Genomic DNA, 25,034 nt, shown 5'->3' with positions numbered 1-25,034 from the left:
TGCGTGAGCAAATAGTCAAACAGTTTAAGAACAACGTTTCTCAAAGTGCAATTGCAAGAAATTTAGGGATTTCAACATCTACGCTCCATAATATCATCAAAAGGTTCAGAGAATCTGGAGAAATCACTCCATGTAAGCGGCATGGCGGGAAACCAACATTGAATGACCGTGAACTTCGATCCCTCAGACGGCACTGCATCAAAAACCGACATCAATCTCTAAAGGATATCACCACATGGGGTCAGGAACACTTCAGAAAACCACTGTCACTAAATACAGTTCGTCGCTACATCTGTAAGTGCAAGTTAAAGCTCTACTATGCAAAGCGAAAGCCATTTATCAACAACATCCAGAAACGCCGCCAGCTTTTCTGGGCCCGAGATCATCTAAGATGGACTAATGCAAAGTGGAAAAGTGTTCTGTGGTCTGATGAGTCCACATTTCAAATTATTTTTTGGAAATATTCGACATTGTGTCCAAAGGGGAAGCAAACCTTTCAGACTGTTATCGGCGGAAAGTTCAAAACCCAGCATCTATGAGGGTGCATTGGTGCCCAAGGCACTAACTTACACATCTGTGAAGGCACCATTAATGCTGAAAGGTACATACAGCTTTCGGAACAACATATGCTGCCATCTAAGCACCGTCTTTTTCATGGACGCCCCTGCTTATTTCAGCAAGACAATGCCAAGCCACATTCAGCACGTGTTACAACCTTCGTAAAAAAAAAGAGTGCGAGTACTTTCCTGGCCCGGCAGCAGTCCAGACCTGTCTCCCATGGAAAATGTGTGGCGCATTATGAAGCGTAAAATACGGCAAAAAGACCCCGGACTGTTGAACGACTGAAGCTCTACATAAAACAAGAATGGGAAAGAATTCCACTTTCAAAGCTTCAACAATTAGTTTCCTCAGTTCCCAAACGTTTATTGAGTGTTGTTAAAAGAAAAGGTGATGTAACACAGTGGTGAACATGCCCTTTCCCAACTACTTTGGCATTTGCGCAACCATGAAATTCTAAGTTAATTATTATTTGCAAAAAAAAAATAAAGTTTATGAATTTGAACATCAAATATCTTGTCTATGTAGTGCATTCAACTGAATATGGGTTGAAAATGATTTGCAAATCATTGTATTCCGTTTATATTTACATCTAACACAATTTCCCAACTCATATGGAAACGGGGTTTGTAGAAAGCGGATATTCCAACCATTGAAATAATTTGTATAGTTCAAGACTTACGGTCATTACAAAACATTATAAAGGCAGCTTCACTTTCCATATTAAAGATCTAAAATTATTTTTTGGAAATGTCCGGCGGGCCAGATTTAAAAGCTCAACGGGCCGCATGTGGCCTCCGGGCCTTAACTTGCCCAGGTCTGTCCTTGATTGTCAAAATTTAAATCATGTTCCTACCTGCAGGCCTTGTCCAGAGTAGTGGACCCCGACTTAAACAAGTTGAAAAACTTATTCGGGTGTTACCATTTAGTGGTCAATTGTACGGAATACGTACTGAACTGTGCAATCTACTAATAAAAGTATCAATCAATCAATCAATCAAAGTCTGTATGCATCCCGGGAGAACCGACCCCGCAGAAAGATGCACACGTTCCAAATGCAAAATGGGACAGAACGGTTTGGTCCAACTGGGTGTGCTTCAAAAGGTAGTAAAAAAAACAAAAAACAAAGGTTAGCCACACAGTAACCGGCTTTCCCGGTATTGATCGAGCGGGCCCGCTACGTCTCATAGAGATCCAAACGAGCGTCCCGTGCAGGGATAAAACCAGCTCGCCTTGCAGAATTCGACGTCGCGGCCGCTTCACTTTATCCTTCGCCAAACGGGGGTTCACATTATCGTTTCTGGAACGAAGGCCGCCTGTGACGGTAAGTGCCTGGAAGTGGGAGGAATGCTGCATCCACCACAGGCTCGCACTTTGGGAAAGGCTCCAACTTCCAGAACGCATCATTTGCTCCAAGCTCACGCCGATGATTATTAATGCGGCCCCGAGGTGAAAGGCATGGAATTTACAAAGTCGAAACGCTGAATCCGGAGTATTAAAGTCTGCTACTGTGGTGGGGGATTTATGTTGGGAAGGGCGGGGGGGGGGGGGGGGGGGGGGGAGTACGTTCAGCAGATCAGGTCCAAAGCCAACACTTTGTCTCTCGCCATGCTCGATCACTTCTGGTGTGTAATTCGCTGACACGAGGAGAGCGATGTTGGCGCTGAAGCCCGGCAACTCTTCAAAGACTCACCGCGGGACATTATTGAGTAGAAGCATTTAAGTCCCATCTTAAAACTCATTTGTATACTCCAGCCTTTAAGTAGACCCCCTTTTTTAGACCAGTTGATCCGCCAAATATTTTCTGCTCTGGGGCACGGATTCGGTGACCACAGATTATGTACTAGCTGTCCAAAGTCGGGACCCAGGGTGGACCAATCATCTGTGCATCGGTTGGGGTCTCTACTCAAGATGATTTCCTGCTGGCCCTACTATGGACTGGACTCTCACTATTATGTTGGATCCACTATGGACTGAACTCTCACTATTATGTTAGATCCACTATGGACTGGACTCTCAAACTATTAACTAAATCCACTATGGATTGGACTCTCACACTATTATGTTGGATCCACTATGGACTGGACTCTCACTATTATGTTAGATCTACTATGGACTGGACTTTCAGACTATTATATTAGATCCACTATGGACTAGAATCTCACTATTATATTAGATCCACTATGGACTGGACTCTCACTATTATGTTAGATCTACTATGGACTGGACTTTCAGACTATTATATTAGATCCACTATGGACTAAAATCTCACTATTATGTTAGATCCACTATGGACTGGACTCTCAAACTATTAACTAAATCCACTATGGATTGGACTCTCACACTATTATGTTAGATCCACTATGGACTGAACTCTCACTATTATGTTAGATCCACTATGGACTGGACTCTCACACTATTATGTTAGATCCACTATGGACTGGACTCTCAAACTATTAACTAAATCCACTATGGATTGGACTCTCACACTATTATGTTAGATCCACTATGGACTGGACTCTCACTATTATGTTAGATCTACTACGGACTGGACTTTCACTCTATTATATTAGATCAACTATGGACTGGATTCTCACACTATTATGTCAGATCCACTATGGACTGGACTCTCACTATTAAGTTAGATCCACTATGGCCTGGACTCTCATTATTATGTTAGATCCACTATGGACTGGACTCTCACTATTATGTTAGATCCACTATGGACTGGACTTTCACACTATCATATTAGATCCACTATGGACTGGACTCTCACTATTATGTTAGATCTACTATGGACTGGACTTTCAGACTATTATATTAGATCCACTATGGACTAGAATCTCACTATTATGTTAGATCCACTATGGACTGGACTTTCACTCTATTATATTAGATCCACTATGGACTGGATTCTCACACTGTTATGTCAGATCCACTATGGACTGGACTCTCACTATTAAGTTAGATCCACTATGGACTGGACTCTCATTATTATGTTAGATCCACTATGGACTGGACTCTCACTATTATGTTAGATCCACTATGGACTGGGCTCTCACAGTATTATGTTAGATCCACTATGGACTGGACTCTCACAATATTGTGTTAGATCCACTATGTCCTGGACCCTCACTATTAAGATAGATCCACTATGGACTGGACTCTCACTATTAAGATAGATCCACTATGGACTGGACTCTCATATTATTATGTTAGATCCACTATGGACTGAACTCTCACACTATTATGCTAGATCCACTATGGACTGGACTCTCACTATTAAGCTAGATCCACTATGGACTGGACTCTCACACAATTAAGCTAGATCCACTATCGACTGGACTCTCACACTATTATGTTAGATCCACTATGGACTGGACTCTTAAACTATTAACTAAATCCACTATGGATTGGACTCTCACACTATTATGTTAGATCCACTATGGACTGGACTCTCACACTATTAACTAAATCCACTATGGACTGGACTCTCACACTATTATGTTAGATCCACTATGGACCGGACTCTCACTATTAAGTTAGATCCACTATAGACTGGAGACGCCGGGCAACTTAATGACTGAAAACGTCCGAAGTGAGCCCGACTTTTTTTAATGTTTTATTTGTTTTGTGTTGTGCGAGTGACAATTTGGGAGGCCGGGGTCAGATGAAAGGGAAGTGGAAGGAAAGCGGGATCAAACGCCACACGGCTTCCTGTCTGCCTGCGTGGAGCGGGAGGCCATACATACTGCATTGGATCCATATCAAGGTCTGCGTACACAGCCAGCACGCAGTGGCCTTATTATTCTTTACTTCAATAACAAACCCGCGTCTTCCCCCCCTGCCCCGCCATCAAAGGCTCTCCACAAGTGAAGACACACACCCTATATGAGCCAGTCATCCGCCTTGAAATTTTAAAAAACAATCTCTTTGAACTTTGTCTTTAAGGTCTTAAAACTATGCGCTTTGGCTGCCTTAAGGCACACGGTCATAATGGGAACAGCGTCTGTCCTCGATTAAAAGTAGCTTACTTTCTTCAGATTTTAAATCCATCCATCTTCTCTCCCTGACCACCTGAGGGAACCTCAGACTGTGGATGCTTTTAAAAAAGGCTTAAAAACCCATCTTTAAAAAAAAAACCTTTTTATATACATGCATGCTGGTTCTAACTATTTGGCTGTTTCTAGTTGTATATTTTATTTATTTTTATAATCTTTTTACTATTATTATTAGTCTTATTATTACTAATTTTTACACTGTGGCACTTTTTTTTTACAAATAAAATCTATTATTATTCTGCGATGAGGTGGCGACTTGTCCAGGGTGTACCCTGCCTTCCGCCCGATTGTAGCTGAGATAGGTGCCAGCACCCCCCGCAACCCCAAAAGGGAGTAAGCGGTAGAAATGGATGGATGGATCTATTATTATTATTATTATTCCGCTTATCCGAGGTGGGGTCGCGGGGGCAGCAGCCTAAGTAGAGAAGGCCAGACTTCCCTACTCCCCAGCCACTTCGTCCAGCTCTTTCCAGTGAATCAATCAATGTTTATTTATATAGCCCTAAGTCACAATTGTATCAGAGGGCTGCACAAACCACAACGACATCCTCGGTATAGCCCACATAAAGGCAAGGAAAAACTCAAACCCAATGGGACGTCGGTGACAGTGACAATGATGACTATGAGAAACTTTGGAGAGGACCGCATATGTGGGGGACCGAAAGAAAGGATGTCGAGCGGGTCTAACATGATATTGTGAAAGTCCAATCCATAGTGTATCCAACATAACCGTGAGAGTCGAATCCAAAGTGGATCCAATATAGTAGCGAGAGTCCCGTCCATAGTGGAGCCAGCGGGAAACCATCCCAAGCGGAGGGAGATCAGCAGCGCAGAGATGTCCCCAACCGATACACAGGCGAGCGTTCCGTCCTGGGTCCTGGATTTGGAAGAGCGGTCCATCCTGGGTCCCGACTCTGGACAGCCAGTACTTCATCCATGGCCACCGGACCTGTGATCCAAAGGCGTTCATTCCCAGGTCTGCCAGGAGACATAGTCTTCCCAACGATTCCTTGGTCAAAGAGCAGTCGAAGACCATCCATCCATTTTCTTCCACTTATCCCAGGTCAGGTGGCAGGGGCAGCAACTTAAGCCGGGAAGCCTAGACTTCCCTCAGAGCCACTTAGTCCAGCTCTTCCTGGGGGATCCCGAGGTGTTCCCAGGCCAGCCGGAAGACAGTCTTCCCAGCGTGACTTCTATGGAAATACAAGAACAGAGGTTCAGATTTCGCTTGCCTGGACGCGGGTCACCGGGGCCCCCCTCTAGAGCCAGGCCCGGAGTTGGGGAACGATGGCGAGCACCCGGTGGCCGGGCTTGTCCCCATGGGGCAAGGTGGGTCCCCCGCCGATGGGCTCACCACTCATGGGAGAGGCCATAGAGGTCGGGTGCGATGTGAGCTTCCCCGTGGCCTTCTACCGGTCAAACGTGCCCTAAACACCTCTCTAGGGAAGCGTTCGGATGGCATCCTGTTAGAATAATCATGTATGTATTATCACACTAACTTTAGTATGCTTAAAGTCCATTGCTTTAGTTATTAGCTATTGTGCTCAAGTTAGAATTTTTCTAATCTACGCAAGGACAAAACTTCTTGCCTGAGGGGTGGCCTCAGCCACAGATGTTATCTTTGTTTTAGCCCGCTAACAGCCAAGGACTTCAAGGACCTCAACGAAGATGACACGGCAGCACACAGACGAAGCTGCGACTTATAGGACCTCAACGAAGATAAGACGACAACACGCATTCGAAGCGGAGACAAGGTGAAATCACAAGGCCCCCAACCCATTCCGTCACGTAGTCTGCGTCCTGGACCTGCTTTGCATACTATATTTGACCACTCCTTTTAGAGGCGGCCTCAGTGATGTTTACTATGGATATCTGAATAAATAGAAAGATGCGGGAACTGAACCTTAGAGCGTAGGGCGAGACTGTGACTAAGTGTTCAGCGCCATGCGTTCTCCTCATGAGCTAAATTGAACTCTGTCTCTGCATGATTCCTTGCTTCTTGTCTGATTAATAGAGGTCACCTGTGTTTGAACCGGACACATCCTGAGCAGATGCCCGAACAATCCTATCTGGCTCCTCTCCATGTGGAGGAGCAGCGGCTTTACTCAGAGTTCCTCCCGGACGACAGAGCTTCTCACCCTATCTCTAAGGGAGAGACCCTCTCCCCGGCGGAGGAAACTAATTTTGTCCGTGATCTTGTCCTTCCGGTCATAACCCAAAGCTCATGACCATAGGTGAGGATGTGAACGTAGATCGACCGGTAAATTGAGAGCTTTGCCTTCCGGCTCAGCTCCTTCTTCACCAGAGCGGATCGATACAGCGTCCGCATTACTGAAGACGCCGCACCAATCTCACCATCCACTCTTTCCACACTCGTGACCAAGACTCCAAGGTACTTGAACTCCTCGACTTGGGGCAGGGTCTCCTCCCCAACCCGGAGATGGCACTCCACCCTTTCCCGGGCGAAAACCATGGACTCGGACTTGGAGGTGCCGATTCTCATCCCGGTCGCTTCACGAACCGACCCAATGAGAGCCGAAGATCCTGGCCAGATGAAGCCATCAGGACCATGTCATCTGCAAAAACAGATTTTTAAATATTGGCAAGAAGAAAAAAAAAGGTACAATGGAACGCCCATCCATCAAAGTTGTCGTATCAATACAATAAGTAGTCTTTTTTTGTGGTAGTTGCGGTAGTTTTTCTCCCAAAAGTTTTTTGGATTTCACCACAAGGCTAGTGACCAGCGTGTGTGCTTGTCAGCAGGGTGGCTGCATGCAAGGAGGACAGTAAAACTTGTTATTTTGACGTTGTTATTAAATGGAACGTTTATCATCATCATGTTGTTACGTTTGTTTGATATACAGGACTGAAAAGTACTTTATATTGTGTTCAAAGTTTGACTAAAATCCCAATATTTTTAATGGTTCACACATTGTTCCTTATGGAGAAATTTGCTCAAATAAAAAAACATTTTATTTATACACCCTGTTCAAGAACCAAGATGGAGGCAAGGAGGCGGAGAATGCGGCTGAGCGGAGAGCAACGCTACGAGCGAGATCAGGTGCGTGGCTCGCACACCGGGAAACAATCAACATATCTCCTCACACTATATAAAAGGGGAGAAGGAGGAGATATCGGGGCAGAAGGAGTTGGAGAGCCTGCAGCAGAACGTGAAGAGCGAGAGCAACAAAGAGCGAGACACGAGAGACGCGGCCGGCTGAAAAGCGACCGAGGAGCGAGCAGCGGAGAAGGAGCTGAAAAGCCACCAGACCGAAAGACAAGCTTTATTTGAAAAATAAAAGAAAATGTCCTTCCTGGGTGGTCAGTGGAACCTGAGCGGCGACAGGGAAAGTCGTCCACAATGTTAATTACTGAGTGCACCACAGGGCTAGTGACCAGCGTGTGTGCTTGTCAGCAGGGTGGCCGCCTGCAAGGGGGACAGTCAAACTTGTTATTTTGACGTTGTTATTAAATAGAAAGTTTATCATCATCATGTTGTTACGTTTGTTTGATACACAGGACTGAAAAGTACTTTATATTGTGTTCAAAGTTTGACTAAAATCCCATTATTTATAATGGTTCACACATTTGTTTCGATAAAAAAACATACAAACCCTGTTCAAGAACCATATAGATTTTTAAATCAAAGTTACATTGGAAATATGTTTGTAGAGCAGCGGGGCAGGGCATGCTGGAGCCCTGCCCAAGATGGAGGCAAGGAGGCGGAGAATGCGGCTGAGCGGAGAGGCAGGGCGTGCCGGGAGTGACGCTACGAGCGAGATCAGGTGCGTTGCTCGCACCCCGGGAAACAATCAACATATCTCCTCACACTGTATAAAAGGGGAGAAGGAGGAGATATCGGGGCAGAAGGAGTTGGAGAGCCTCCAGCAGAACGTAAAGAGCGAGAGCAACAAAGAGCGAGACACGAGAGACGGGGACGCGGCCGGCTGAAAAGCGACCGAGGAGCGAGCGGCGGAGAAGGAGCTGAAAAGCGACCAGACCGAAAGACAAGCTTTATTTAGACCAGTTGATCTGCCGTTTCTTTTCTTTTTCTCCTATGTCCCACTCTCCCTTCTGTCCGATCCGGTGGCCATGTACTGCTCGCTTGTGTATCGGCTGGGGACATCTCTGCGCTGCTCATCCGCCTCCGCTTGGGATGTTTTCCTGCTGGCTCCGCTGTGAACGGGACTCTCGCTGCTGTGTTGGATCCGCTTTGGACTGGACTCTTGCGACTGTGTTGGATCCATTATGGTTTGAACTTTCACAGTATCATGTTAGACCCGCTCGACATCCATTGCGTTCCTCCTCTCCAAGGTTCTCATAGTCGTCATTGTCACCGACGTCCCACTGGGTGTGAGTTTTCCTTGCCCTTATGTGGGCCTACCGAGGATGTCGTAGTGGTTTGTGCAGCCCTTTGAGACACTAGTGATTTAGGGCTATATAAGTAAACATTGATTGATTGATATTTGAAAAAATAAAAGATGTCCTTCCTGGGTGGTCAGTGGAACCCGAGCGGCGACAGGGAAAGTCGTCCACAATGTTAATTAGTGAGTGCACCACAGGGCTAGTGACCAGCGTGTGTGCTTGTCCGCAGGGTGGCCGCCTGCAAGGAGGACAGTCAAATTTGTGGTTGTTTTCACGCTGTTATTTAAGAGAAAGTTTATTATTATATTATAATATAATGATTATTTTGTGTTCATGTAATAAGGTGGCAGGTGAGTACATATTGGACCGGGGCTCCGGTTCCTTCTCATGCCACATGACTTTTTCATGTCTCTCAATCCAAAGCCGTTTGCGAGCGAGTAACAACGTTGACTCCCTCGCCCTGAGTGACAATAACCAAGTTGTCCGCATCCATTCTACCGAGTTATCCACCCGCCGAGCCCATAAAGGCCAAATAACGCCGAGGGTTTCACTCGCAGCGAGGGGCGACTCCGGCGCCGGACCCGGGCAGCCATTGGAAGTGACAGCGCCGCCCATCATGCACCTCTAACGGGGTCAGGGGGTGTGGGGGGGGGGCGTTATGGGGACTTGATCCAGAGCGAGGCCAAAGGGACCGCTGGTCTTTAGAGTGGATGGATGGAGCTGCGGTGGGCAGGAAGGACGGGCTTGATTACATCATTTTTCAGCAGGGGGGGGGGCGGAGACGGCAATGTAAGGACCTTTGGGCGTTTGGATTGACAGTCGGCCTCTGCGCTAATACATTTTGGAGTGATCCGTCAGAAGGAAGAAATTGCTCCTGTTGACCTATCTGGCTCTGCGCTAAGTGACGGGGTGGCTGAATAAATGAGAGGTAGAAATCACAACAGAGTTCTTCAAAGACCAGGCGCGCGCTTTAAAGTGTGACAAGATGGCACGTGAAGAAGGAGCCGGGGTGAAAAAAAAAAAAAGAAGGGGGGGGGGGATGTGTCAGGAGTTAATCACACTGTGGCGTTTTACGCGTCTGTCGCGGGGATCTTGTTTTGTTTTGCTTCCTTTTTCCCCTGGAAAAATCCACAAAATATTCCCCGAAGGCACGCCGCGGTGTGATGTTGCGCCACCTGTTTTCAAGGCGCGCCGGCGCTCCCCGGGGCCCCCCGACAAATCATCTGGCTTGTTCCTCCTGCGGGGGAAGAGACACAGTCACTCCTGGGTTTTGGGTGTCATCACATCATTGCCGGGAGACGCCCGAGCAGACTCCGCGTTTTCCGTTTCTTACAATAATGTAAGAATTAGGGATGAGGTTGCACTTGCCACGATGACGTTGACGAGCGTCCAGAAAAAAGGACATCCGACCCTTTCTCCGGGAGTGACGCCGCCGCAATCTAATTCAGGTGCGTGGATCGCGCACCGGCAGACAATCAGTAGGAGAGCCGGCAGCAGCGACCGAGAAGCAAGAGACAAGAGACGGGGACGCGGCCGACTAAAGAGCGGACCGGAGAGCGAGAGACGGAGGAGCGAGCAGTAAAAGACTGCCTTTATTGGAAAATAAAAGTGTCAAACCTGTGCAAAAAGATGTCCTTCCTGGGTGGCCCATTGAACCCGCACGACGACGGCAAGGACTAGACTGGACTCTCACTATTATGTTAGATCCACTATGGACTGGAATCTCACTATTATGTTAGATCCACTATGGACTGGACTCACACTACGTTAGATCCACTATGGACTGGACTCTCACTATTATGTTCGATCCACTATGGACTGGACTCTCACAATATTATGCTAGATCCACTATGGACTGGACATTCTCACTATTAGATCCACTATGGACTGAACTCTCACTATTATGTTCGATCCACTATGGACTGGACTCTCACTATTATGTAGGATCCACTATGGACTGGACTCAAACTATTATGTTAGATCCACTATGGACTGGACTCAAACTATTATGTTAGATCCACTATGGACTGGACTCTCACACTATTGTGTTAGATCCACTATGGACTGGACTCACTCTATTATGTTAGATCCACTATGGGCTGGACTCTCACACTATTATGTTAGATCCACTATGGACTGGACTCTCACACTATTATGGTAGATCCACTATGGACTGGAATCCCACTATTATGTTAGATCCACTATGGACTAGACTCTCACACTATTATGTTGGTTCACCAATGTACTGGACTCTCACTATTATGTTAGATCCACAATGGACTGGACTCTCACTATGATGTTGGATCCACTATGGACCGCACTCTTACAATTATGTTAGATCCACTATGGACTGGACTCTCACACTATTACGTTAGATCGACTATGGCCTGGACTCTCACTACTATGTTAGATCCACTATGGACTGGACTCTCACACTATTATGTTAGATCCCTATGTACTGGACTCAAACTATTATGTTAAATCCACTATGGACTGGACTCTCACAATATTATGCTAGATCCACTATGGACTGGACTCTCCTACTATTATGTTAGATCCACTATGGACTGGACTCTCCCACTATTATGTTAGATCCACTATGGACTGGACTCTCACTATTATGTTAGATCCACCATGGACTGGACTCAAACTATTATGTTAGATCCACTATGGACTGGACTCCCACTATTATGTTAAATCCACTATGGACTGGACTCCCACTATTATGTTAAATCCACTATGGACTGGACTATCACACTATTAACTACACCCTCTTTGGTCCTCTCCAAGGTTTCTCATAGTCATTCACATTGACATCACACTGGGTTGTGAGTTTTTCCTTGCCCTTTTGTAGGGATCTAAACCGAGTATGTCGTTCGTGGCTCGTGCAGCCCTTTGAGACACTTGTGATTCAGAGCTATATAAATAAACATTGATTGATTGACATAACACTAAATATAATTAAAATCCAGAGTACGATTAATAATGAAGCCTTCATATTGGAGTCGGCCCCCAGGTCAAAAAGTTGGAGACCCCCCGAGACAACAAAACCTACTTTTAGTGTTTTAACGCCTCGTCTGGAATGATTGACTGAATTATTGATGAGTCGGTCTATTTATTTTGTCCGAGTTATGGGAGCGCTCTGCTTTTTTCAGGATCCTTCTCCAAAAAAAGAACTGTCAAAGATCATCTATATGACAGTAACTCTCCTCTTTTTAGGAATTTGCTGCAAAAAAATCCCCCAAGTTTTGACCTGCAAGATTTGGCCCCTGAGCCAGCAGTTGTATGGAACTTGTTTATAAGCTGAGGGCCACACTCTAGGAGCCATGGTCTCATCCTGGGACCGATACTACAGTCGATTTGATATTTGTAGTTAATCTAGTCATTGTCATGCTCGGAAATGCTCGATTTTAGCGCAAAAAAATTAGTTTAAAAAAAAAAGTGCAAATAGCATTTTCTACAGCTTATTCCCTTTGGGATCGCAGAGGGCGCTGGTGCATATCTCAGCTACAATCGGGCGGAAGGCGTCGTACACCCTGGACAAGTCGCCACCTCATCGCAGTCTACTGCAAGTCAATATCATATTTTTCGGACTATAAGGCGCACCTAAAATCTTTTCATTTCCTCAAAACTCCACAGTGCGCCTTATGTACAGAGTCATTTTGGTTGTACTTACCGACCTCGAAGCTATTTCATTTGGTACATGGTGAAATGATCATTGTGACCAGCCAGTAGATGGCAGTGCACACATAAGAGATATGTGTGCACTGCAATATGACTCAAGTAAACAACGCCAATATTTCCATCCATCCATCTGTCTTCTTCCGCTTACCCGAGGTCTGGTCACGGGGGCAGAAGCCTAAGCAGGGAAGCCCAGTCTTTTATCTCCCAAGCCGCTTCGTCCAGCTCCTGCTCGGGAATCCCGAGGCGTTCCCAGGTCAGCCGAGAGACAAAGTCTTCACCAACGTGTCCTGGGTCAAAGAGCAGCTTGGAAACCATCCATCTTCTTCCGCTTATCCGAGGTCGGATCGCGGGGGCAGCAGCCTAAGCAGGGAAGCCCAGACTTTTATCACCCCAGCCACTTCGTCCATCTCCCGCCGGGTGATCCCAAGGCGTTCCCAGGCCAGCCGGGAGACATAGTCTTCCCCAACGTGTCCTGGGTCAAAGACCAGCTCGAAGACCATCCATCTTCTTCCGCTTATCCGAGGTCGGATCGCGGGGGCAGCAGCCTAGGCAGGAAAGCCCAGACTTCCCTCTCTCCGGCCACGTCGTCCAGCTCCTCCCGGGGGATCACGAGGCGTTCCCAGGCCAGCCGGGAGACGTAGTCTTCCCAACGTGACTTCTATGGAAATACAAGAACTGAGGCTCAGATTTCCCTTGCCTGGACGGGGGTCACAGGGCCCCTCATCTACAGCCAGGGCCGGAGTTGGGGTACGATGGCGAGCGCCTGGTGGCCGGGTCTGTCCCCATGGGGCATTGTGGGTCCCCCCTCCGATGGGCTCACCACTCATGGGAGGGGCCATAGAGGTCGGGTGCGACGTGAGCTAGGCGGCAGCCGAAGGCAGGGCACTTGGCGGTCCGATCCTCGGCTACATACTGTAAGCTGGCTCTTGGGACACCAACATGTTCCATTGAAAATATAAAACATTACACACTGCACTCAAAAATCTATCAAAATATTTTGGCAGGACTTTGGTAAGCTATGAAGCCACACCACTTGATGGATTGTACTGTGCTTCAACGTAGGAGTATTAGAGTTGTGTAGACCTCAAGGAAGTCGTTTAGATTTAGATGAAAAAATATATATTATAATCCGGTGCGCCTTATATATGAAAAAGAAAAAAATAGACCTGTCACACCTGGACTATGACTTGGACTATGGGATACTTTGTTTATCCGATGCAAAGGGAAATTGGCACGAGCGAGACGTCAATGTAAGTACATTTTGATTTATTACTGCACAAGCAAACTACAAAAAGCCAAACAAATGGCGGAGAACAAACTTGACTAATAAAAAACAAATGACTAGCATAATGGCTACAAACTATAAACATGAAACAAAAACACTTGCACTGTGGCATGAATAACAAAACTTACGTGGCGTGGACAAAATGAACAGCAGGGTCTTTGGCATGAAAGGAGTTGAGGAATACGGGATGTGAAGTTGCCAGACTGACTACCAAGTAACTGTGGTTTAAATAATAACTATGATCATTACAAACAGGTGTGAGGCTGAGGACAGGGGCGTGACATGAGGGCCAGGTGAAAATTAATGGGTTGCTATGGAAACAAAGAAAACAAGGAAGTGCAAAAGCAAGAACTGAATGTCCGAAAAACAAAACATAGCATGACCAAAACAAAACATGATTTCCTGGGCGTGACAAGACCATTCTTTGGCAGTTTGCATTATCATCCGGTGCGCCTTATATGTGGAAAAAAACCCCCGAAAATACGCCGTTCTTTGGCAGTGCGCCTTAGAGTCCGGTGCGCCTTGTATATGGAAAAAGAACGAAAATAGGCCATTCCTCGGCAGTGCGCCTTATATATGACAAAAAGATCGAAGCAAGATCCTTCGTCGGCAGTGTGCCTTATAATCCGGTGCGCCTTATATATGAAAAAAGATCAAAACTAGACCATTCATCGGCAGTGCGCCTTATAGTCCGGCACGCCTTATGACTGTAAAAAGATCGAGAATAGAACATACTTCGGCGGTGTGTCTTATAAAGTGCTGCGCCTTATATATGAAAAAGAAAAAAATAGATAGTTAATCGGCAGTGCACCTTATTATCCGGTGCGCCTTATATGTGAAAAAAGATCGAAAAAAGACTGTTCATCGGCAGTGCGCCTTATATATGACAAAAAGATCGAAACAAGATCATTCGTCGGCATTGTGCCTTATAATCTGGTGCGCCTTATATATGAAAAAAAATCAAAGCTGGACCATTCGTCGGCGATGCGCCTTATAGTCCGGTGCGCCCTATGACTGTAAAAAGATCAAGAATAGAACATACTTCGGCGCTGTGTCTTATAAAGTGGTGCGCTTTATATATGAAAAAAGAAAAAAAATAGATAATTAATCGGCAGTGTGCCTTATTATCCGGTGCGCATTATATGTGAAAAAAGATCGAACAAAGACTGTTCATCGGCAGTGCGCCTTATATATGACAAAAAGATCTAAACAAGATCATTCGTCGGCAGTGTGCTTTATAATCCGGTGCGCCTTATATATGAAAAAAGATCACAACCAGACCATTCATCGGCAGTGCGCCTTATAGTCCGGTGCGCCTCATGTCTGTAAAAAGATCGAGAATAGAACATACTTCGACGGTGTGTCTTATAAAGTGCTGCGCCTTATATATGAAAGACGAAAAAAATAGATGATTAATCGTCAGTGCGCCTTATCATCCGGTGCGCCTTATATATGAAAAGGATCGAAAAAAGATTGTTAATCGGCAGTGCGCCTTATATATGACAAAAAGATCGAAGCAAGATCATTCGTCGGCAGTGTGCCTTATAATCCGGTGCGCCTTATATATGAAAAATATCAAAACTAGACCATTCATCGGCAGTGCGCCTTATAATCTGATGCGCCTTATATATGCAAAAAAGATCAAAACTAGCCCATTCATCGGCAGTGCGCCTTATTATCCGGTGTGCTTTATATGTGGAAAAAAGATAGAAAAAAGACTTCATCTGCAGTGCGCCTTATATATGACAAAAGATCGAAACTAGACCATTCATGGGCAATGCGCCTTATAGTCCGGTGAGCCTTATGACTGTAAAAGGATCGAGAATAGAACATACTTCGGCGGTGTATCTTATAAAGTGGTGTGCCTTATATATGACAAAGAAAAAATGGATAATTAATCAGCGGTGCGCCTTATTTTCCGGTGCGCCTTATATATGAAAAAAGATCGAAAAAAGACTGTTAATCGGCAGTGCGCTTTATATATAACAAAAAGATCGAAACTAGACCATTCATAGTCCGGTGCGCCTTATGACTGTAAAAGGATCGAGAATAGAACATACTTCGGTGGTGTGTCTTATATAAGTAAACATTGATTGATTGGTTGATAAAGTGGTGCGCCTTATATATGAAAAAAGAAAAAAATAGATGATTAATTGGCGGTGCGCCTTATTATCCGGTGCGCCTTATATGTGAAAAAAGATTTTAAAAAAGACTGTTCATTGGCAGTGCGCCTTATATATGACAAAAAGATCGAAACAAGATCATTCGTCGGCAGTGTGCCTTATAATCCGGTGCGCCTTATACATGAAAAAGATCAAAACTAGACCATTCATCAGCAGTGCGCCTTATTATCCGGTGCCACTTATATGTGAAAAAAGATCGAAGAAAGACTGTTCATCGGCAGTGCGCCTTATATATGACAAAAAGATCGAAGCAAGATCATTCGTCGGCAGTGTGCCCTATGATCCGGTGCGCCTTATATATGAAAAAAGATCAAAACAAGACCATTCATCGGCAGTGCGCCTTATTATCCGGTGTGCCTTATATGTGAAAAAAGATCGAAAAAAGACTGTTCATCGGCAGTGCGCCTTATATATGACAAAAGATCAAAACTTAACATTCATCGGCGGTGCGCCTTATAATCCGATGAGCCTTATATATGAAAAAAGATCAAAGCTGGACCATTCGTCGGCAGTGCGCCTTATGGTCCGGTGCGCCTTATATATGAAAAAAAAGATCAAAACTAAACCATTCGTCGACAGTGCGCCTTATAGTCCGGTGCGCCTTATCACTGTAAGAGGATCGAAAATACAACATACTTCGGCGGTGTGTCTTATAAAGTGCTGCGCCTTATATATGAAAAAAGAAAAAAAATAGATGATTAATCGGCAGTGTGCCTTATTATCCGGTGCGCCTTATATGTGAAAAAAGATCGAAAACGGACCGTTCATCGGCAGTGCGCCTTATAGTCTGGTGCGCCCTAAAGGATCGAAAATAGACCAATACAAGGTGCGCCTTATATACGAAAAAAATGTGCAATTGAGCGATGACTGAATTTCTGGAAAATGCTATGATATGCTGTGATGTACAAAGTCAATATCGATGGTTTTCCCCATCCAGTTTCCGAAGCTCTGTTCAGTTTTAATCGTCTTTCCCCGACGGTATTTCCGAAGGTATTTCCGAGGTGTGGCTTGTCCACACAAACATGTCCGAAAACAAGAGAAACGTTTCCAGGCGCTGTCATCGTGCAGCTGCCGCGTCCGCCGGGCCCCGCGGATTAAACCGGGCCCCGCCACACCCTCGCATTCGTCACGTACCTCGGCCCTCCCGCACAACGGCTGACCCGAATCCTCGGTCCTGTTCTCAATCAGCGGCCCCCGCCGAGGTTGTTGGCCGGAATCCAGAGGTCGTCGGGGGATCCCGGTTCATCACAAGGCATGTGGAGTTAATAATTTGTGTTTTGCAGCTGTTGCACAATGGACACTGTGTCAAACTCCCCCGGCAGGACCAGACTGTTGACGAGAGGGAGGGGAGAGGAAGAAAAAAAAAGCCAAAGAAAGTTATTCATGCAAAGGAGAGCGGGAGTCAGGTTGTGATGTATAATGCAGAAAGACGTGCGACGGCGCGTCGCTCAAATGTTGTATTTAGGAGGCAGCCCGACTGCGAGCCCACCTTCCCCGAGCGACGGCGGCGAGACAATTTGTACAGATCTCCACGCCGGGCGGACGCCAGAAGTGACGTGAAGTCAAAAACGTCTGTGTGGAGCGGCGGAGCCGAAGGTCCGACAGAGCGCAGGGCACGCTGGAGCCCGGCCCAAGATGGCGGTGCGGAGGCGGAGATGGCGAGCGAGCGGCGGGGCGGGGCGTGCCGGGAGCGACGCCACAAGCGAGATCAGGTGCGTGGATCGCGCACCTGGATACAGTTAATGAATCCCCTCGCGCTGTTAAAAATGGGCGGCAGCTGTGAACGCGAAGAAGAGAGGCGGAGAGACTGGAAGAAGCAGGAGTGCAGCTGACGTAGAGCGAGAGAGGAGGAGAGCCCAAGACCAATGACCAGCGAGCGGAAAAGTGACCTGGACTGAGGTGTTTATTGAAAAATAAACAAAGTCACACTGCTCGAAGTCATGTCCTTCCTTGGTGGTCCATGGAACCCGCAAGGCGACGGCTTGAGACCGTCACAGTCCGCAATTAAAATTGTGAAGGTCTGTGTTTTATAGCAGGGTGCGAGGAGGCGTGGCCGGCGGACATGCAGCGAGGCGGGGCGTCAGGTGCGTAGATGGCCCACCTGGGCGCAGTTATGCAATCACCTGTCACGGTGTAAACGGGCAGCAGCAGAGAACGACGACACCCCCCCCCCCCCGCGCGACTACAAAAGGGACAAACGGTAGAAAATGGATGGATGGATAGACTTTTGACCTCATTTTTGACTTTTTGTACACAATTTAGACTTTTTACCTCATAGTTCTGACCTTTTTAAAAAAAATACAATTTAGACGTTTTACCTCCATTCTGACTTTTTGTTCTTAATTTAGACTTTTTACCTCGTATTTACGACTTTTTGTACTCAATTTCTTTTTTACCTCATATTTCCGACTTTTTGTACTCAACTTAGACTTTTTACCACATATTTATGACTTTTTGTTCTCAATTTAGACTTTTTACTTCATATGTCTGACTTTTTCTACTCAACTTAGACTTTTTACCTCATATTTCTGACTTTTTTAAATAAAATTTTTACTTTTTACCTAATAGTTCTGACTTTTTTAAATACAATTTTTACTTTTTAGCTCATAGTTCTGACTTTTTTTTAAATACAATTTAGACTTTTTACCTCAATTCTGACTATTTGTTCTTAATTTAGACTTTTTTACTGCACATTTCCAACTTTTTGTACTTAATTTTTTTTAACCTCATTTCTGACTTGTTATTGTCAATTTCAAATATTTTAGCTTATTTTTCTAACTTTTTTAAATTAAAAAATTGACTTTTAACCTATGTCTGACTTTCTGTACTCAATTTAGATTTATTTTACCCAATTTCTGACTTGTTATTCTCAATTTAAGACTTTTTACCTCAAATTTCTGAGTTTTTTTGTAAATAAAATTTTGACTTTTTTCCTCATAGTTCTGACTTTTTAAAAAAAATACAATTTAGACTTTTTACCTCCATTTTGACTTTTTTTCTTAATTTAGACTTTTTACCTCATATTTACCACTTTTTGTACTCAACTCTGACTTTTCATCTCATAATACTGACTTTTTGCACTCAATTTACTTTTACCTCATATTTCCGACTTTTGTACTCAACTTATCCTTTTTACCTCATATTTTTGACTTTTTCTTCTCAATTTAGACTTTTTACCTCATAGTTCTGACTTTTTAAAATAAAATTTAGACTTTTTACCTCCATTCTGACTTTTTGTTCTAAATTTACTTTTTACCTCGTATTTACGACTTTTTGTACTCAATTTACTTTTTACCACATATTTCCGACTTTTTGTACTCAATTTAGACTTTTTAACTAATTTCTGACTTGTTTTTCTCAATTTCAGACTTGTTACCTCATATTTCTGACTTTTTTTTAAATAAAATTTTGATTTTTTTTTTACCTCATAATTTTGACTTTTTGTACTCCATTTAGACTTTTTACCTCACATTTCTCACTTTTTATTCTCAATTTAGTCTTTTTACCTCATATTTCTGACTTTTTTTATTTTTTAAATTGAGTTTTTACCTCATAATTCTGACTTTTTGTACTCAATTTAGACATTTTACCTCATATTTCTCACTTTTTATTCTCAATTTAGACATTTTACCACAAATTTCTCACTTTTTGCACTCAATTTAGACTTTTTACCTCAAATTTCAAACTTTTTGCACTCAATTTAAACTTTTAGTATGTGCTTACTACCAGAGGTGGGAAGTTATTTAGTTCCATTTACTTCAGTAACTTCTCGGATAAATTGTGTAATTTTAATGCAAAATACTTTTTACTTTTACTTGAGAATTTATGAGAAGAAGAAATGCAACTTTTACTCCTTTACATGGAGTTTTATTCCACTGCGATAGCACGTACAAATTTGCATAAAAACACTCCAACAGACGTCACACATGGGACGTTTTTGTACGTAAGAATTGTTTTAGTTATATTGTAAAACTGCGTCCGCATTACTGAAGACGCCGCACCAATCCGCCTGTCGATCTCACGATCCACTCTTCTCTCACTCCTGAACAAGACTCCGAGGTACTTGAACTCCTCCACTTGGGGCAGGTTCTCCTCCCCAACCCGGATATGGCACTCCACCCTTTCCCAGACGAGAACCAAGGACTCGGACTTGGAGGTGCTGATTCCCATCCCAGTTTCTTCACACTAGCCTTTGACCCGATCCAGTGAGAGCTGAAAATCCTGGCCAGTTGAAACCATCAGGACCACATCATCTGCAAAAATGCAGAGACTTAATCCTGCAGCCAGAAAACCACTGTCAGTAACTACAGTTGGTCACTACGTCCGTAAGTGCAAGTTAAAACTCTACTATGCAAAGCCACAGCCATTTATCAACAACACCCAGAAAACGCCGCCAGCTTCACTGGGCCCCCGAACTCATCTAGGATGGACTGATGCAAAGTGGGAAAGTGTTCCTAAGAGGAAAAGAACCATCCGGATTATTATAGGCGCACAATTCAAAAGGCAGCATGTGTGATGGTATGGAGGTGCATTAGTGCCCAAAGCATGGGTAACTTACACATCTGTGAAGGCACCATTAAGGCTGAAAAGTACATTCAGGTTTTCGAGCAACATCCAAGCAACATTGTCATGGACGCCCCTGCTTATTTCACCAAGACGATGCCAAGCCATGTGTTACAACAGCGTGGCTTTATAGTAAAAGAGTCCGGGTACTAGACTGGCCTGCCTGTAGTCCATACCTGTCTCCCATTGAAATTATGAATGATAACATTTTAGAACAACCTAAACTGTACATTAAGCAAAAAGGGGAAATAATTCCTCATCAAAAATGTGTCCCTTCAGTTCCCAAACCTTTACTGAGAGTTGTTAAAAGGAAAGGCCATGTAACACACTGGTAAAAATGCCCCCCTGGCAACTTTTTTGCAATGTGTTGCTGCCATTAAATTCTAAGTTCATTATTATTTGGCAAAAAAAAAAAGAAGACTTTTCTCAGAGTGAACGTAAAATATCTTGCCTTTGGAGTCTATTCATTTGAATATAAGTTCAAAAGGATTTGCAAATCGTAAATTGTATTTAATAATTACACAACGTGCCAACTTCACTGCTTTTGGACTTTGTACTATTGTACAATATTTTTTTTTCCGATTGTACGAAATAAATTGTATTTTTGAAAACGGAATGAATCCAGATTTAAGCTCTAAAGGCCCAGTGGCCACATGTGTGGACAGCAGCTTTATCTCTTATTTCCAAAAATGGTGTACCCTACTGAATTGGGGTCTTATGGCCACTTATGTGGACACTTATACTGCCATCTGGTGGTGTCAGAAGAGTATAACATACAATGGAATTTGTGGGAAAAAAAGAATTAGCATGTCGCTAAACATGAAATACACATTTGTGTACTTATGGACTAAGTACATCATATCAAAAGATGATTTTCAGTTTTTATTCTATTTAGGGTCCAATAAGCCCAAATAGCAAAGATAAAAAAAATAAAAAAAATAATAAGCATGTCTTTAAACATAAAGTACACATTTGTGTACTTATGGACTAAGTACATTATATCAAAAAATGATTTTAAGTTTTTATTCTATTTAGAGTCCAATAAGCCCAAATAGCAAAGACATTTTTTTTAAAAATGATTAGGATGTCTTTAAACATGAAGTACACATGTGTGTACTTATGGACTAAGTACATTATATCAAAATATATTTTTTTGTTTTTATTCTAATTAGGGTCCAATAAGCCCAAATAGCAAAGAGAAAAATTTTTTCAAAATAATTTGCATGTCTTTAAACATGAAGTACACATTTGTGTACTTATGGACTAAGTACATTATATCAAAAGATTTTTTTTTTTTTTATTCTAATTAGGGTCGAATAAGCCCAAATAGCAAAGAGAAAAAAAACATGTAAACAAACAGCTTGGGCCTTAAGAGGTTAAATCCTTATGTATAAATTACGTATGGCATGTTTGAGGCGAGGTACATACTCTATATTTTTTACAACACATTACATGACAAATTAGATTTTAAAGACCTACTGAAACCCACTACTACCGACCACGCAGTCTGATAGTTTATATATCAATGATGAAATATTAACATTGCAACACATGCCAATATGGCCTTTTTAGTTTACTAAATTGGAATTTTAAATTTCGCGCGAAGTATCCTGTTGAAAACGTCGCGGTGTAATGATGCGTGCGCGTGACGTCACGAATTGTAGCGAACATTTTGTTCCAGCCCCGATCCCAGCTATAAGTCGTCTGCTTTAATCGCATAATTCCACAGTATTCTGGACATCTGTGTTGCTGAATCTTTAGCAATTTGTTCAATTAATAATGGAGACGTCAAAGAAGAAAGATGTAGGTGGGAAGCGGTGTATTGCGGCTGCCTTTAGCAACACAAACACAGCCGGTGTTTCCTTGTTTACATTCCCGAAAGATGACGTGACGCTTTACTATGGAACAGAGCGGTCAAGCGAACATGGTTCCCTACCACATGTCAACCGGCAAGTTTCGGTGAGAAAATGGTGGTAATAAGAAGGCTCTTACTGTAGACATGAGCGGAGAGCTTGTGTCGTTCCTCGTGCACCTGTCAAAGAGGCAGCTGCAGACTCTCTTGTCACCTCCGCCAGGCTGCCCCCGAACGTGGGATGCTTCCACCGTGGAGGAAGGAAAAAAAAAATCTCAGAACCGGCCCCAACGGCTGCCTTCGCTTCGCCTCGTCGGGAAACGTGGCTTCCCTCAGAGACACTGGCGGTCACCACACCCCTCCGACTTTCAGGTACGACCATATAATCTCACTAAAACACTAGTAACACAATAAGCAGATAAGGGATTTTCCAGAATTATCCTCGTAAATGTGTCTGATAACATCTGAATCGCTCCCACTGCCCTCGTCTTTTTTTTTCTTCTAGTCCTTCACTCTCACTTTCCTCATCCACGAATCTTTCATCCTCGCTCAAATTAATGGGGAAATCGTCGCTTTCTCGGTCCGAATCGCTCTCGCTGCTGGTGGCCATAATTGTAAACAATGTTCAGATGTGAGGAGCTCCACAACCCGTGACGTCACGCGCACATCGTCTGCTACTTCCGGTACAGGCAAGGCTTTTTTATTAGCGACCAAAAGTTGCAAACTTTATCGTCGATGTTCTCTACTAAATCCTTTCAGCAAAAATATGGCAATATCGCGAATGATCAAGTATGACACAGAATGGACCTGCTATCCTCGTTTAAATAATTGTTTTTAATTTAATTTCAGTAGGCCTTTAACACACTTTCTTGTCTTCACTCATGACCGAAGAGGATGCCAATCAGCGCAGGTGCACCTACAGCCAGTGACAGGTGAGCGAGCATCACCACAAGTCAGTCCCGCGAAAAAAATGGAAACGACAAAGTTTTCCGCTGCGGAGAATAAAAAAGATATTTACTTATTTACCGCCGCAGCCAAAAGACTCGCGATGAAACCGACGTCTATCAACAATGTTTGAGCGTGGAATAATGAATATATTTGCCGGGTAATTCAGATGTGCGCTCGCCTCCAGATAGTTGAGCTTCCCCCTTCATGCACCTCTGTATTTTATTCAAAGCAGGAGCCGAGCAGAGGGGGGGGAAAAAAAAGCTTTTATTATCCAGCCTATCGCTACAGCCGGAGGAGAAACGCCGGGTAAGATAGTGACTTAATATTTTATATTGGTTGGATTATTCATCCGTACACACTCAAGACATTTCCCTTCTTCCTGCCTGCCCTGCAAGTCCTCATTAACCCTTGAGCAACGTTCATATTGTTGTTACTCAGCCAGCGGTTGTGGGTCAAATGTGCGAGAAAATGAGAGCAGGCAGTGTTGACGAACAATGTTGCAACCTTGTGTGGGAACCGCGGGTGCAGAAAAACAAAAGAAGAATCCCCGCGGGATGCAGTTTATTGGGATAAGGTGAATATCTGAGGAGGACAGAGTGTAGCTTCACAGAACATCAGAGGGTGAAATGTGCGAGAAAATGAGAGCAGACAGTTTTGACAAACCGTGTTGCAACCTTGTGTGGGAACCGCGGGTGAAGAAACACAAAAGAAGAATCCCCGTGGGATGCGGAAACTGGCACAGAAATTTTCCGTGCAACGTTCGTATTGTTGTTACTCAGCCAGCGGTTGTGGGTCAAATGTGCGAGAAAATGAGAGCAGGCAATGTTGACAAACAATGTTGCAACCTTGTGTGGGAGCCGCGGGTGCAGAAACACAAAAGAAGAATCCCTGCGGGATGCAGTTTATTGGGATAAGGTGAATATCTGAGGAGGACAGAGTGTAGGTACACAGAACATCAGAGGGTAAAATGTGCGAGAAAATGAGAGCAGACAGTTTTGACAAACCGTGTTGCAACCTTGTGTGGGAACCGCGGAGGAAGAAACACAAAAGAAGAATCCCCGTGGGATGCGGAAACTGGCACAGAAATTTTCCGTGCAACGTTCGTATTGTTGTTACTCAGCCAGCGGTTGTGGGTCAAATGTGCGAGAAAATGAGAGCAGGCAGTGTTGACAAACAATGTTGCAAACTTGTGTGGGAACCGCGGGTGCAGAAACACAAAAGAAGAATCCCTGCGGGATGCAGTTTATTGGGATAAGGCGAATATCTGAGGAGGACAGAGTGTACGTACACAGAACATCAGAGGGTGAAATGTGCGAGAAAATGAGAGCAGACAGTTTTGACAAACCGTGTTGCAACCTTTTGTGGGACCCGCGGGTGAAGAAACACAAAAGAAGAATCCCCGTGGGATGCGGAAACTGGCACAGAAATTTTCCGTGCAACGTTCGTATTGTTGTTACTCAACCAGCGGTTGTGGGTCAAATCTGCGAGAAAATGAGAGCAGGCCGTGTTGACAAACAATTTTGCAACCTTGTGTG

The sequence above is a fragment of the Nerophis ophidion genome, linkage group LG09, assembly GCF_033978795.1.
Source record: "Nerophis ophidion isolate RoL-2023_Sa linkage group LG09, RoL_Noph_v1.0, whole genome shotgun sequence".
NCBI lineage: Eukaryota > Metazoa > Chordata > Actinopteri > Syngnathiformes > Syngnathidae > Nerophis > Nerophis ophidion.
The sequence above is the reverse complement of the archived record's forward strand: the minus strand, read 5'-3'. Positions refer to the sequence as shown.